Source organism: Marmota flaviventris, chromosome 5 (genome assembly GCF_047511675.1).
Source record: "Marmota flaviventris isolate mMarFla1 chromosome 5, mMarFla1.hap1, whole genome shotgun sequence".
Taxonomy (NCBI): Eukaryota; Metazoa; Chordata; class Mammalia; order Rodentia; family Sciuridae; genus Marmota; species Marmota flaviventris.
The window spans coordinates 143,625,124-143,637,797 of record NC_092502.1 but is presented as its reverse complement, the minus strand read 5'-3'; the positions used below and the strand labels follow the sequence as shown (position 1 = coordinate 143,637,797).

The 12,674-nt window shown below is 39.6% G+C and overlaps 1 pseudogene; it reads right to left on the bottom strand.

The window, feature by feature from the left end:
• Positions 1-7,424: 7,424 nt before the first annotated feature.
• On the bottom strand, positions 7,425-11,959 carry LOC139705921 (large ribosomal subunit protein eL39-like; annotated as a pseudogene).
• Between the last annotated feature and the right edge of the window lie 715 nt (positions 11,960-12,674).

Below are 12,674 nucleotides of genomic sequence, written 5' to 3'. Positions count from 1 at the left end.
TATATTTTGTCTTCATTATCTGACGTTCTGGCTTCTACTTGCTCCACTCTATTAGTGATACTCTCATTTGAGTTTTTAATTTGGTTTATAATTTCCTTCATTTCTAAGATTATTGTTTGATTCTTTTTTATAATCTCTGTCTCCTGATAAAGATGCTTAACTTCTTCTTTTATCTGTTTATGTAATTCATTCTCAATGTCTTCTTTCGCTGCTTGAATTTGCTGTCTCGTATCCTCTTTAAGGTTCCATTCCATCTGTCTAAGGTATTCCTTGAGTTCTTTATATGACCATTTTTCTGATGACTCTATATCCTCCTGAATATTTAGGCTGTCCTGCATTGTTTGTACTCCTTTTCTTCCTTGCTTTTTCATGCTGCTCATGTTGCTTCTTGTTCTGTTTGACTGCTGAGTTACTGTTTACTCCTATAAATTTATTTGATATTTGGGAGGAAAGGTATTAGAAGGGAAGGGAAGAAGTCACTAAAGAGAATGAGAGTACGCAGGTAGAATTCAAGGAAGGGGGAATAATAAAATTGAAAAGACAGAAGAAAAGAAGAAAAAGAAAAAAAAATAGAAAATTAAAAAGAATTAAAAATAATAATAATAATAATAATAATAATGAAAATGAAAATTAAAAATAAAATAAAATGAATTAAAAAAATTTAAAAAAAAACAGCAACAACAACAAAAAAAAAAAATTAATAAATGCAGTCTTAGAGTTCGATTAACTACTCTTCCAGTAGGTGGAGCTGTGCCCACCGGGCCAAGCTTCTCCTCTCAGTAGGCGGGAGCCAATCACTGTGCAGCAGCCCTTCCTCCCAGACTGGGCAGGTCTCCAATCTTGAGTGCCTAGGGCCTTCTCTTGTGTCTAGTCACTTCCCCACTTTTCCTCGAGCCAGGCCCCGCTCACTGGTGACGCTCACCACAATACTGGCTACACGCCAGGTCTGCTGCTCCTGTGATCCCTGTTTTCATGAATGCCTGGGCATACTCTCCCTGTTTGACATTCCCTCGGACCCTAAGTTTGTAGAGCTTGGGGCTGAGAACCCCCAGCGAATTTGCTTGCCCTCTGGTAGCCACGCCCCCGGAAGCTGGTGCAAGAGACCTCAGTTGTCAACACTGGTGGGAGCGGTAGCTGGGAGTTCCGCGCCGCCGGTCCCGCGCCACTCCTGATTCCCCCGTGTGGGCAGGGCTGTTCGCAGAGCCGGGCGGGCGGGCCCATTTGCCACACGGACAGGGCTGTTCACAGAGCCAGGCGGGCGGGGCGTTCGCCGTGTGGGCGGGGCCTTTCCCAGAGCCGGGCGGGCGGGAGCTGTTCACCCGAGGGGGAGGGGGGCCGTCGTTTGCAGCGCCAAACAGGCGGGGGGGTGGTCGTTTGCAGTGCCGAACCTCCGTGGGCGGTTCACAGAGCCCGGCCGGCGGGGGCCCAGGCAGGCAGCGGCCAATCGTACGTTCGCTGCAACGTGTGGGCAGCAGCCGTTCGGCCGCGGCCGGCGGGACTGTGCCCCTGCTCCGTGTTGCTGAGATTCACTCGTCTGGGACAAATTGACACCTCCAATAAACTTACTAATTCCCGGCAGGTCTCCTTTCAGCGGAATTTTGATAGAAGTTTCTCAGCAGGTAGCATGTAGGTGTATTAATGGGTCTCTCTGATCCCGTTACTGCGGAGGCATTGAAAGTGCTGCCTCCTTGCCAGCCGTCATGTTGGGTCCCTATTTATTTATTTTTATGTGGTGCTGAGGATCAAACCTAGGGCCCTGCATGTGTGAAGCAAATGCTCTACCGCTGAGCCACAACCCCAGCCCCAAAATACATTTTTAGTTGTTGACAGACCTTTATTTTGTCTACTTATTTATATGCAGTGCTGAGAATTGAACCCAGTGCCTCACACATGCTAGGCAAGCACTCTACCACTGAGCCACACCCCCAGCCCTCTGCATCATTTTAATTTCTTTCTCCTCTGGCTAGAGTTTCCAATACTATGTTGCATATAAGCAGTAAAAGAGGGCATCTCTATCTTGTTTCAGTTTTTAGAGTGAATGCTTTCAATTTTTCTCCATTTAAAATGATGTTGAGCTTGGATTTAGCATATGTAGTTTTTATAATTGTTGAGGTATGCTCCCCAATCCCTAGTTTTTCTAATGTTTTGAACCTGAATGGATGCTGTATTTTGTCAAGTGTTTGTTCGGCATCTATTGAGATATCCATGTGATTCTTGCATTTAAGTCTACTGATGTGATGAATTACGTTTATTGATTTCCATATATTGAAACATCCTTGTATCCCTGGATGAACCCCACTTGATAATGGTATGCTATCTTTTTAATATGTCCAATAATAAGTCAATTCAATAAGAAATTTGAAAAAGATTTGAACAGTCACATCAAAAGAAGATAGAAAATTAGCCAGTTAAATATGTTTACCATGTTGTCACTAGGAATCCAAATTAAAACCACAATGAAATACCATAAGATTCTACTAGAATGGCTACAATTAGAAATACTGACAGTAGCAATGTTGAAGAGAACATAAAGCCACTCCAACTCTCATAAATTTCTGGTGGGAATGCAAAATGGTATATCCACTTTGGAAAATAGCTTAGCAATCCCATGTCAAAATATTTTACCAAGAGAAATAAAAATACATGTCTACACATGACCTGCATGTGAAATAGTCATAGAAGCATTATTCATAACAGTCCCAACATGAAAAATACCCAAATATCCACTCTACCAGTGCATAAATAAACAAATTTGATATTGTTGTTTACTGGCAATAAAAAGAAGTAAACTATCAATGCATATGACAATGTAGATGAATTTAAAAAAAAAAAGTAGGGAAGAAGCCAAATATAAAGTCATGATTGTACAATTCCATTTATATGAACATCTAGAGTAGATGAACCCACTGTGGCATAAAACAAATCATTGATTCCTGAGGATGGGTTTTAAGGGGATTAACTGTAAGAGGCAGAGAGAACTTTTTATGGTGATGAAAATGTTCTGTTTCTTGATTGTGGTGGTGGTTTATGCTGACTGCCCATCATTGCTGACATTCATCTCAAACTGTTTACTTAAAATGGGTGAATTTTATCACTTGTAAATTATACCTTAATAAACATGAAGAGAGTGGTAAGAAAGGCTACTTTTCAAAGTATGTATGGTGTTTACCTATTTAGCATAGGAGTAAAGGGAACAAGAAGAGTAGCTTTATCTTTTCAAAACTATTTGAAATTTATTTCAGCAAATATGTTACTTTTGTTATTTTTTAATAAAAACTAATACAATGCTTATATAAAGAATAATATTTAGGGGCTGGTATGTGGCTCAGTTGGTGGAGTACTTGCCTAGCATGCACAAAGCCCTGGGTTCAATTCCCAGCACCACCAAAAATAATAATGATATTTAAAATTCTCAGCCCAAGTAAAAATTTCAGAAAAGATCACATCAGTATTGTTTGTTTGTTTGTTTTATGTGAGAGGGAGAAAAGGAGGAAGGGGTGGGGAGGAGAAGGAAGGTAGGGTTAAAGAAAGAGAGGAATCTCCCAGAATGCTGCCATCTTCCTCCCATAATCAGTAATGCTCTAAACAGGGTTACAAATGTGGTTGTTTTATGTAGTATTTATTATTTCTGGAATCTTCAGTACAGCACTCTTCAATACTTTAACCTAAAAATTTCAGCTCAACCCAATAGTGTTTCTTGAATGCCTAGTATGTACCCAACTTTGTAACAGGTTTATGAAGGACTCAGAAGAGGGAGTTCAAGTAACAAATAAAAATATTTGGAACTCATTTATTCAATTTTTATATTTTAAGTTTTGACATGTAATTATAAAGAAAGCATTGAAGCCAGCATACCTGTAATCCCAACAACTTGAGAGGCTTAGGCAGGAGGATTGCAAGTTCAAGATGAGCCTAAGCAATTTAGTGAGGTCCTAAATAACTTAGCTAGACCTGTTTCAAAATTAAAAATAAAGGGCTGGGGATGTAGCTCAGTGGTAAAACACCCCTGGGTTCAATCTTTGCTACAAGAGAAAAAGAAAGATAGAGAACACTGAATTTCAGTTCTTATTATAATTCCTCCAGGAAAAAAAAAAGTCAAATTATTCTAAAAACTTTCAGCCAAATAGAAGTTAATCTTTAACCGATCTGAAGATTTTTTAAAACTGAACAAAAATATACCCTATAAATCACCTGTCCAGCAAGCACAGGGCCCATGATGCTGATTGACGCTAACAATGGTTCACCAGTTTGTCAAAGGCTGAGTCATTGGGCCAATGACTCATTACCCCAAACCTTTTTGATACCTTAGTAATTCTTAGCTTTGATTCTACCAGACTTAATTGTCCATACTTAATCTTATAAAGTCCTTAGAAAAAAATATCTTCAAATTCAGTAAATCTCAGAATATGAGTGTAAAAAACAGAAGAAGTACTCCTCCAATTGATAGATGAGAAATCTCGCAAATTGCTCCAACACCCTTCCATCACAACCCATGGTCTCTGAGTTATCTTCAGACACCCTTGGGATCCATGGAGGGCTGAAATAGATTAATAAAAATGGGTATACTTCATCATAAATAGTCATCCAAGCTACTAAAATTAAAACTAATTTTAAAATTAAAACTAATTTTTTTCCTTCTCTCTTTTTTTTCAGGACCACAGTACCCTGATCCCAGTGGATGATCTGGAAATGACATATCCAGTTTGTAGAAACAAGAGACTTTCAGAACTAAGTAACTAGGGAGAAATCTCTCTGGAAGCCAAGGTAGTCTACAGGAAAAGGGTTTTTGCCTCTGCCTATTGATTGATCTGAATCCCTGGCTAGAGTAGTCTACAGAATCTATTCACGTAAAATAGAACTTTGCATCGCAGAGCATGACATAGTTCCCATGTCACAAGGCAGGTGAGGACTGTGATGCATATCTTCTTTCCTTTTTCATAGAAGAATAAACTCGCTTGTATCATCACTTGATTTCAGGAGTATGGTTCTGAAAGCTTAGCCAAACCACAGGCAGCATGAAGACAAACTTCACCAGAAAGCCTTTCCTGTATGTCCAAGAGAACATACAGCCATGCCTCCAGGCATAAAGCTCACTGGTTCTCCAAAGGGTGACCTGATTCTGGTCTCCCTCATCTCCCAGTTTACAGTGGGCCCCTCACCGTTCTCTGGACCTCTTCCTAAACAAGAGGCTAGTAAGTGAAACTGAGGCAGCATTAACATGCATGTGTAGGAAAGGTGACAAGGAGTGAAGAGAAATAGAAAGATAAAGAAATCATGGCCAGAGATTAAAAAGGCAAGGGCAAAGAATCAAGCAAGATAACCTGTTCACTCTTGGACATGTAGCGACTTCTTTTATGTGTGGTGCCTCATTCTCCCTGCATCCAGGTGGTGGCACTGGTGCTCTTTCTGCCTTACCTTGTGGGTGGTGTTCAGTTTGTCTCCCTAAAACAGGAGGAACTCTAGGAGTAAAGGAAGAGATGAGAACACTTGGCTGCCCAGTATTGAATCCGTTGAAGCAAAGCTCCCTGAAGGACCATTCCTTTGCAACACATTGCCCTAACAAGGATGTAGCCAGGGGAGCGAAAAGAAAAGGAATTGGGCAATAATGGAACAACAGATGCTATGGGTGGGACATTCCAGGATTGGGCAGGGACAGCTACTCCAGTTTTTTAAGGCAATCTTAAAGGTGTTTGGATTCCATAATTTATATCCTAAATTAATCAAATAGTAGCCATAAAGACATAGGTCAGTTTCTATCTCCTCAACAATTTGTATTCCCCTATTCTACATTATGATATTATAGATGAAAAGAAACAAGCCCAGGGAGGTCTGCTAACTTAGACAAGATCACCTAGCAAAAAGGTAATAAAGTTCTCCAGAGTCTTTTACTAAGTGACACCTGATGACAATAACACAGCTGCATGACTGTGCTAGACTCTCACAAGATTTTCTGGTTAAGCTAAGGAATTCTCTGGCAATATTAGAGGAACTTTTAGACACATGTTTAGTGAATAAGCATTTTTCTGTGTGTTTCCAAACTCAAGACTCAGACATAGAAATGGATCTAAGTTGCACAAAGACTATCTTAGGCTTTCAACAGATCCTGGAAGAATGACCTTTTTACATTAAACAATTTTTAATGATCTTTGTACATTTAACAAATATGTCTGTAACATGATTTACAATTAAGATAAATAGCATTTTGAATCCTCCTATGCTTAGATTCCTAAGGATTACAAATTAACATTGTAGGGAAACATACAAAAACATTGTTGTTGGGGACACTTCATTTCCTAGTTCTCCCCTGGTCTCTATCAGAGGTGATCTGGAGTAAGCCACTGTATCTTCTTGCACCGCAACTTCTGCCTCTGTAAAACCAATGAATTCTGTTGGGTTAGTCTTTAAATTCCATTTATCTCCATTCAAGCATCATGATTCTGCTAAAAGTCTCTTTGTGAGCAAACATTTTTGTACCTGAAATTTCTTCTGGCTAGATTTGCTTCCTTGAGCTATTTACCTAAAGACTGAAGTCTATATGAAAAAATATCCAGGTGGGTTAGAACTACCTGCTGCCTTTGACTTCTTTCTCTGACATTTTTATACAGTGTGTCAAGGCCACTGTAATACACTACTGCAGTATATAAACTAAACTTTAACCAGCAGTGTCCATGGGCCTGATGTATTTAACTGTGTATCTTATTTAAATATCACTTCTCATGGTTATCTAAAACTCTATTGTCAACTTACAAGTTTTTACAGATAAGAGAAAACATGGACTAAAATTATCTAGGAACAAATGTTCATTCCAGGAATCAAAATCATATGAGACCTTACCACCCAATTGACCACTGAAGTGATCACAGCCTCATTCTGACAATGGAGACATGCATACCCAAAGTTAGGAGTTCTGCCCTGGGCAACGGAACATATCTTGTTCATAATGACACATAGATTGCACTTCTGCTGCATGGCTCTGTGCTCTCAGAAATCATGAGGTTACTCATTAGAGCTGATTAATGTTCATTTTAATTCTTGACTTAATGTGAAATTAGGTAGGCAAAAGTTATGGTTCTATTCTGACCTCTGAAAGTCAACACTTAGTCAAAAGATCCAAATATGGTTGTCTGTTTATCTAAAAGTTGGACCAATTACGTGAGCACATATTAAGGCCTATCTGTTAAGAGTTTTGTTGCATCTTCTATTTTATAGACATTGCAATAAAAAGATTTTTCTTTCAAATGTTTCACATATTTATTACCAACCAACCAAAACTAGTACTGTAGCACCTTTATAACTAAAGAAAGCCCACATTCCCAGTTAAATATTCTCAACTGTCCAGATAGTGATGACATTTTCACCTTGATGTAACAAGATGATCACAGCCTTGATACAGCATAAATATGTGTGCCATTTCATGTAATTCCTTATAAACCCAGCTTGGTTCTCCTCCAATGTCTCCTCTTGAAATTGTTCTGGATTTTATTACCAGTTTTCTTTCGAATTCACTGGGGAATGGGATGATTTTGCTATTATTTCTTGGCCAGGAATCACTTGATACTGAAAGTCTTCTGAGAAGCCGTGGTAAGGTACCGAATCAAGCACACACATCATAATGGCTGGAAAAAAAAGGTGAAGAGCTAAAAAGACAATTTTAAAAGATTCTTAAAAATTTGCTGAAAAAGTAAAGCTGAAGAGGTATGTAAAGTCATTATATTACTTAAAATATGAGTTCATTCCAGGTTTCTCGGAATGCATACACTAAATTCTCCAAACTGGAAATGCCTTTTGGCCCCCCTTTTCCCTATTTTGTAAAACAAAATATTTTCCTTTAAGATAAAAAGTTATGGAAGAAATGTATTATGGTTTGGGTATGTGGTATCCCCAAAAGCTTACGTGTGAGACAATGCAGGAATATTCAGAGGTGAGATGATTAGATTATAAGAGTTGTAACTTCATCAGTGGATTGATCCACTGGCATGGATTAACTCTGTGGTAAATGTAGGCAGGTAGGGTTAGTTGGATGAGGTGGGTCACTGGGGATGAGCCTTTGGAGTGTATTTTTTGTCTCTGGTGAGCATTGCTCTGTCCCCCACCCCATTGCCATGTCCTGAGCTGTTTGCCTCTGCCATGCCCTTCTGCCATGAGGTTCTGTCCCACCTTGGACCCAAACCTCTGGAGTCAGCTGACAATGGACTGAGTCTCTGAAACCATGAGCCAAAATAACCTTTTTCTCCTCTACATTGTTGTTGTCTTTTGGTTGGAGCAGTGAAAAAGCTGACTGTAATGAAATTTTACGTTTTCATTCTCTGCAACCCTGAAGTGTTAATGGCTACAACAGGGACGCAAGATCATCACTTCAAGCACACATAGGCTTCTTTTAAAGGATGAAAATAATTTTTTATTTCCTCATTTTTATTGGTGCATTATAGTTGTACATACTGATGGGACTTGTTACACATTTGTACATGCAAACAGTACAACAATATAGTTTGGCCAATATCATTCCCCAGCATTTCCTCACTCCCCGTGTCCCTTCCACCTTTTGGACCCTTTCCACTACTGCTCTCCCTTGGATTTTTAGGAGACCCATCCTCACTTTCGTGTTCCTTCATCCTCTCTAGCTTCCACGAATAAGAGAAACATGCTACAACCCTCCATCTTCTAAGTTTGACTCATTTCACTTAACACCATAGTCTCTAGTTCCATCCATTTTCCTGCATAGGCTTTTAAAATCCTAAATTGAAGCCAGAAGTTGTTAGTTTTGTGGGAATTTAGACAAGTAAGCAAGGTGCATTTAAACCTTTACTGCCCCCACCGTTCTTGAAAGCCTTGCTCTTCTCAGGCTTAGCTTTGGTTCACATGATAAAATAAATGGTGTGGACGGCCCTCACTTTGTACTGTAGCACCAGAATTCCATTCTCTCTCTTGGCACCTGATTTATCATTCAAATTCTAAGCACAGGAGGATTCAAAATGCTATTTATCTTAATTGCAAATCATGATACAGACAAATTCACATATATCTTCTGACTCCTCAACCCAGTGCTTTCCAAATGTTTTTATGTAGCAATCCCCTTTGCTCCCAAGACCTCTTCTATGGCCACCAAATAAGTAAAGCAGATAAACTGTCTGAGAAACAGAGTACCCAGAGCCCCACTTGATCTATCCCCTCCACTCTTCCCCATCACCCCATAGCTGCCCATGACAGGGCCTCAAATAGAGCTAAGTTTTGAAGTTACTCTCCTCCTGAAAAGTACTTCTTTCCTTCCTCTGTTCTCCTATTTATTCACTGTTTCTAACATTCATTTATTCACTCATTCAGCAAATATTTATTGAGTACCAACTATGTGTACCTTTTGCTTAATTATATATAACCTGATTGTGACACCTATCTAATTATGTCAAAATTCTCAGGTTAAATGTCCACCTTCCTGTAGATCATGGATTCTTCCCAATCTTATGCAGAGCTTTCTATTTTATTTTATTTATTCATTTATTTTGTAATGCTAGGGATTAAACTCAGGGCCTTGCATGTGGTAGGCAAATGCTAGACCCAGCCCCAGAACTTAGAACTTAGAACATAATATGTTCAGTTTTCCCATTTATTCACTTGTTTCTGCTCAAATGCCACTTATTAGATCCTCATTACTATTCTCCCTCAAATCATGTTTTCTTCACCCTTTCTCCCTTTCTCTTTCATCTGATTTGTATTTTTCTAAAACACTTATTACCAGCCAGCATATTATATAAAGGCCATTGTTCATCCACTACTATGTCCCAGCATCTAAACAGTGATGGGCACATAAGTTGGCACTCATTAAATATGTGTTGAATAGATAGATTAATAAATAAAATGATAATTATGGCTACATATTGTTAGCTATTAAAACAGAGATTCAAGCTGGGCATGGTGGCGCACACCTGGAATCCCAATGACTCGGGAGGCTGAGGCAGGAGGATCACAAGTTCAAAGCCAGCTTCAGTTAAAGTAAGGAGCTAAGCAATTCAGTGAGACCCTGTCTCTAAATAAAATACAAAATAGGGCTGGGCATGTGGCTCAGGGGTCGACTGCACCTGAGTTCAATCCCCGGTACCAAAAAAAGATTCATATGAAAATGAATGTGTGGGTTATGTCCCTTACTGGAATGACACCTTCTTAAAAGCAAATGCTCTTATGTTTCTCTTTATTCTTTTTGCTTATCACCCTCTGTGCCCAGCACAGTATTTTGTTCATGACAGATGTTCTAAACATTTATTTAACTGGCTGCTCAAGGGGAAAGAAGAGCAAATGATGCCGTTTCAGTTTGCTAGAGTGGCTGTAACAAAGTACGGCAGCCTGGGTAATATAAACAACCGAAGTTAATTTTCTTGGGGTTCTAGAGGCAGCAGGTCCATTGTCAGGGTGTCTGCAGGATTAGTTTCTGCTGAGGTCCCTCTCCTTGACTTGCAGATGGCCATCCCCTCCGTACATCTTCACAAGATCTTCCCTCTGTGGCTGTCTGTCCAAATTTCCTCTTCGTGTGAGGATACCAGTCATGTTTTATAGTCCCCTACTTACTTTATTTTTTAAAATTTTAAATTATTATTATTATTATTATTATTATTATTATTATTTGACACAGGGTCTCACTATGTTGCTTAGGTCCTCTGTAAGTTGCTGAGACTGGCAATCCTCCTGCTTCAGCCTCCTGAGTCACTGGGATTACAGTGGTGTACCCCCACACCCAGCCTTAATTACCTCTTTAAAGGCCCCATCTCCAAATACACCCTGAAGTATCAGGACTACCTCAAAATATAAATTTTTAGAGGACATAGATTACCCCATAACAGATGCTATCTGCACTGGACGTACCTAAAAGGACCTGCAGCCCACCTTTGTGACACATGGAGAGAAATGGGAAGACAACTGAAAAAATTGGGAAACAGAAAAATATTAAGATCATTCTCCATTTTTGCAGCAGCTGTAACTAAGGAGTTACTACCATTATATATCTGTTTAGTTTACTTGAAGGGTCCATTGCCAATAGCAGTTAAAAAGCTATGAAGACACTTACAAATTGCTTTATTTAGACCAGATTGTTTTTGAATTAACAACCATATCTCTGTGTGACTAATTCCTATTAAGCCTATATTTACAAAGGATTCTGGATCTTCCTTTTTCCATTCCATCCTGTAGGTATTTGTTCTCTTTATGATTCGAGTTCAATTACACACAACCAAATTCTGATCAATTGTCTAATTTACCTTGAGCATAGTGAATTTAAACACTGTCCCCAACAATTACCTAGCTGGCAAGATCTGGAAAAAGAATTTGGAGCCAGAAACTACTAGGAGAAAGATTTCCTTTAATGATGTCTCTGTACCTTCTAGTGGTTTTCAAATATTCTACTAATGGAAGAGAGATTATCATAATGACATCCCATGGAATTTTAAATATTCAAAATGGCCTTCTCTAAACAGAATTTTAGACAATATCCTTTTTTCTAACACCTTCTCTGTCTTTCCATTGCTTAGAATTTGTAGCTCCCTGCCCTGTATTCCAAACTTTCATCATAAATCTGCCTCCTTCTCTCTACCATACAAAGCCTGTTTTAAAAACAAAACAAAACAAAAAAACCAACTCTGTTCCAGAAGGCTCCTGCCAAAAGCTCGTCTAGCAAGTTAGGCTCATTCTTAACCCAGGGCTTTCTTCAATCAGTTTCTATACCTGATGTTTTCTTCCCTGCTCATCTACCCAAGCTCTGTTTGCTCTCCTTCCATAGCCCACCTAGATTCTTCCTCTTCCATGAAGATTTCCCACCAATAGTGAGCTCTCCTTCCCCAAGGGCACCATAGTGCTTACCACACGGTGCCATCCACAGACCAGCAACAATGGCATCATCTGGAAGCTGGTTAGAAATGCAGAATCTCAGGTTCCACTTCAAACTACCAGTAGCAACTGCATTGGCGGCAAGATCCATAGGGGAATTGTATTCACATTAAAGTTTGGGAGACCCCATTATTATTCTAATCTGAGCGTCTTTCCCTTCTTCTATGCAGCCTTAGTGACATCTCTTACTTCATTGCATTGAACTGTTCATTTGTGAAAGCAAGTTTTTGAGTCCATTAACAAATGTAACTTGAACATCTGTGTTCAAGAAGTTAAAATCTGACACAAAATTTCTCTTGCTGGAAAACATCTAAGAGGACACTTCATATGCATTTAAACTGCCCCTCCAGAAAGAAGAGGCAGAAAAGCCATTTCCCCTCTCTGGGCCATTGGCAGAGTCAAATGGGCTAGACAAGGAAGGCCCACAGCAGGACCCTGAAAGTTTGGGGGTATGAGCACCTAGGGGCTCAATTCCCCAGCAAAACATTGACCAACAGCACATTCAACAGCTGAGTTCTGCACCTCGAAGGGTTGTCCTCCATCCTCCAGATTTGGATTATCTGAAGTTATAGGAGTCATGACCTTGATATAAAGGAACAGAGATTCACAAAGGAAGACTGATATTCCTTAAGGTCTCAGAGGAAGTGTGAAACGCTTGATCATTTGACAAAAGCCAAAGACACTCTTGAGGGAGCTGAGCAGAGGGAGGGATGATAGTGGAGCAGAATGACCTAGGCAGCAATACTCAAGGTTACCTGCCCCGGGTCCCTGTGTGTGTGTGTGTGTGTGTGTGTGTGTGTACACTT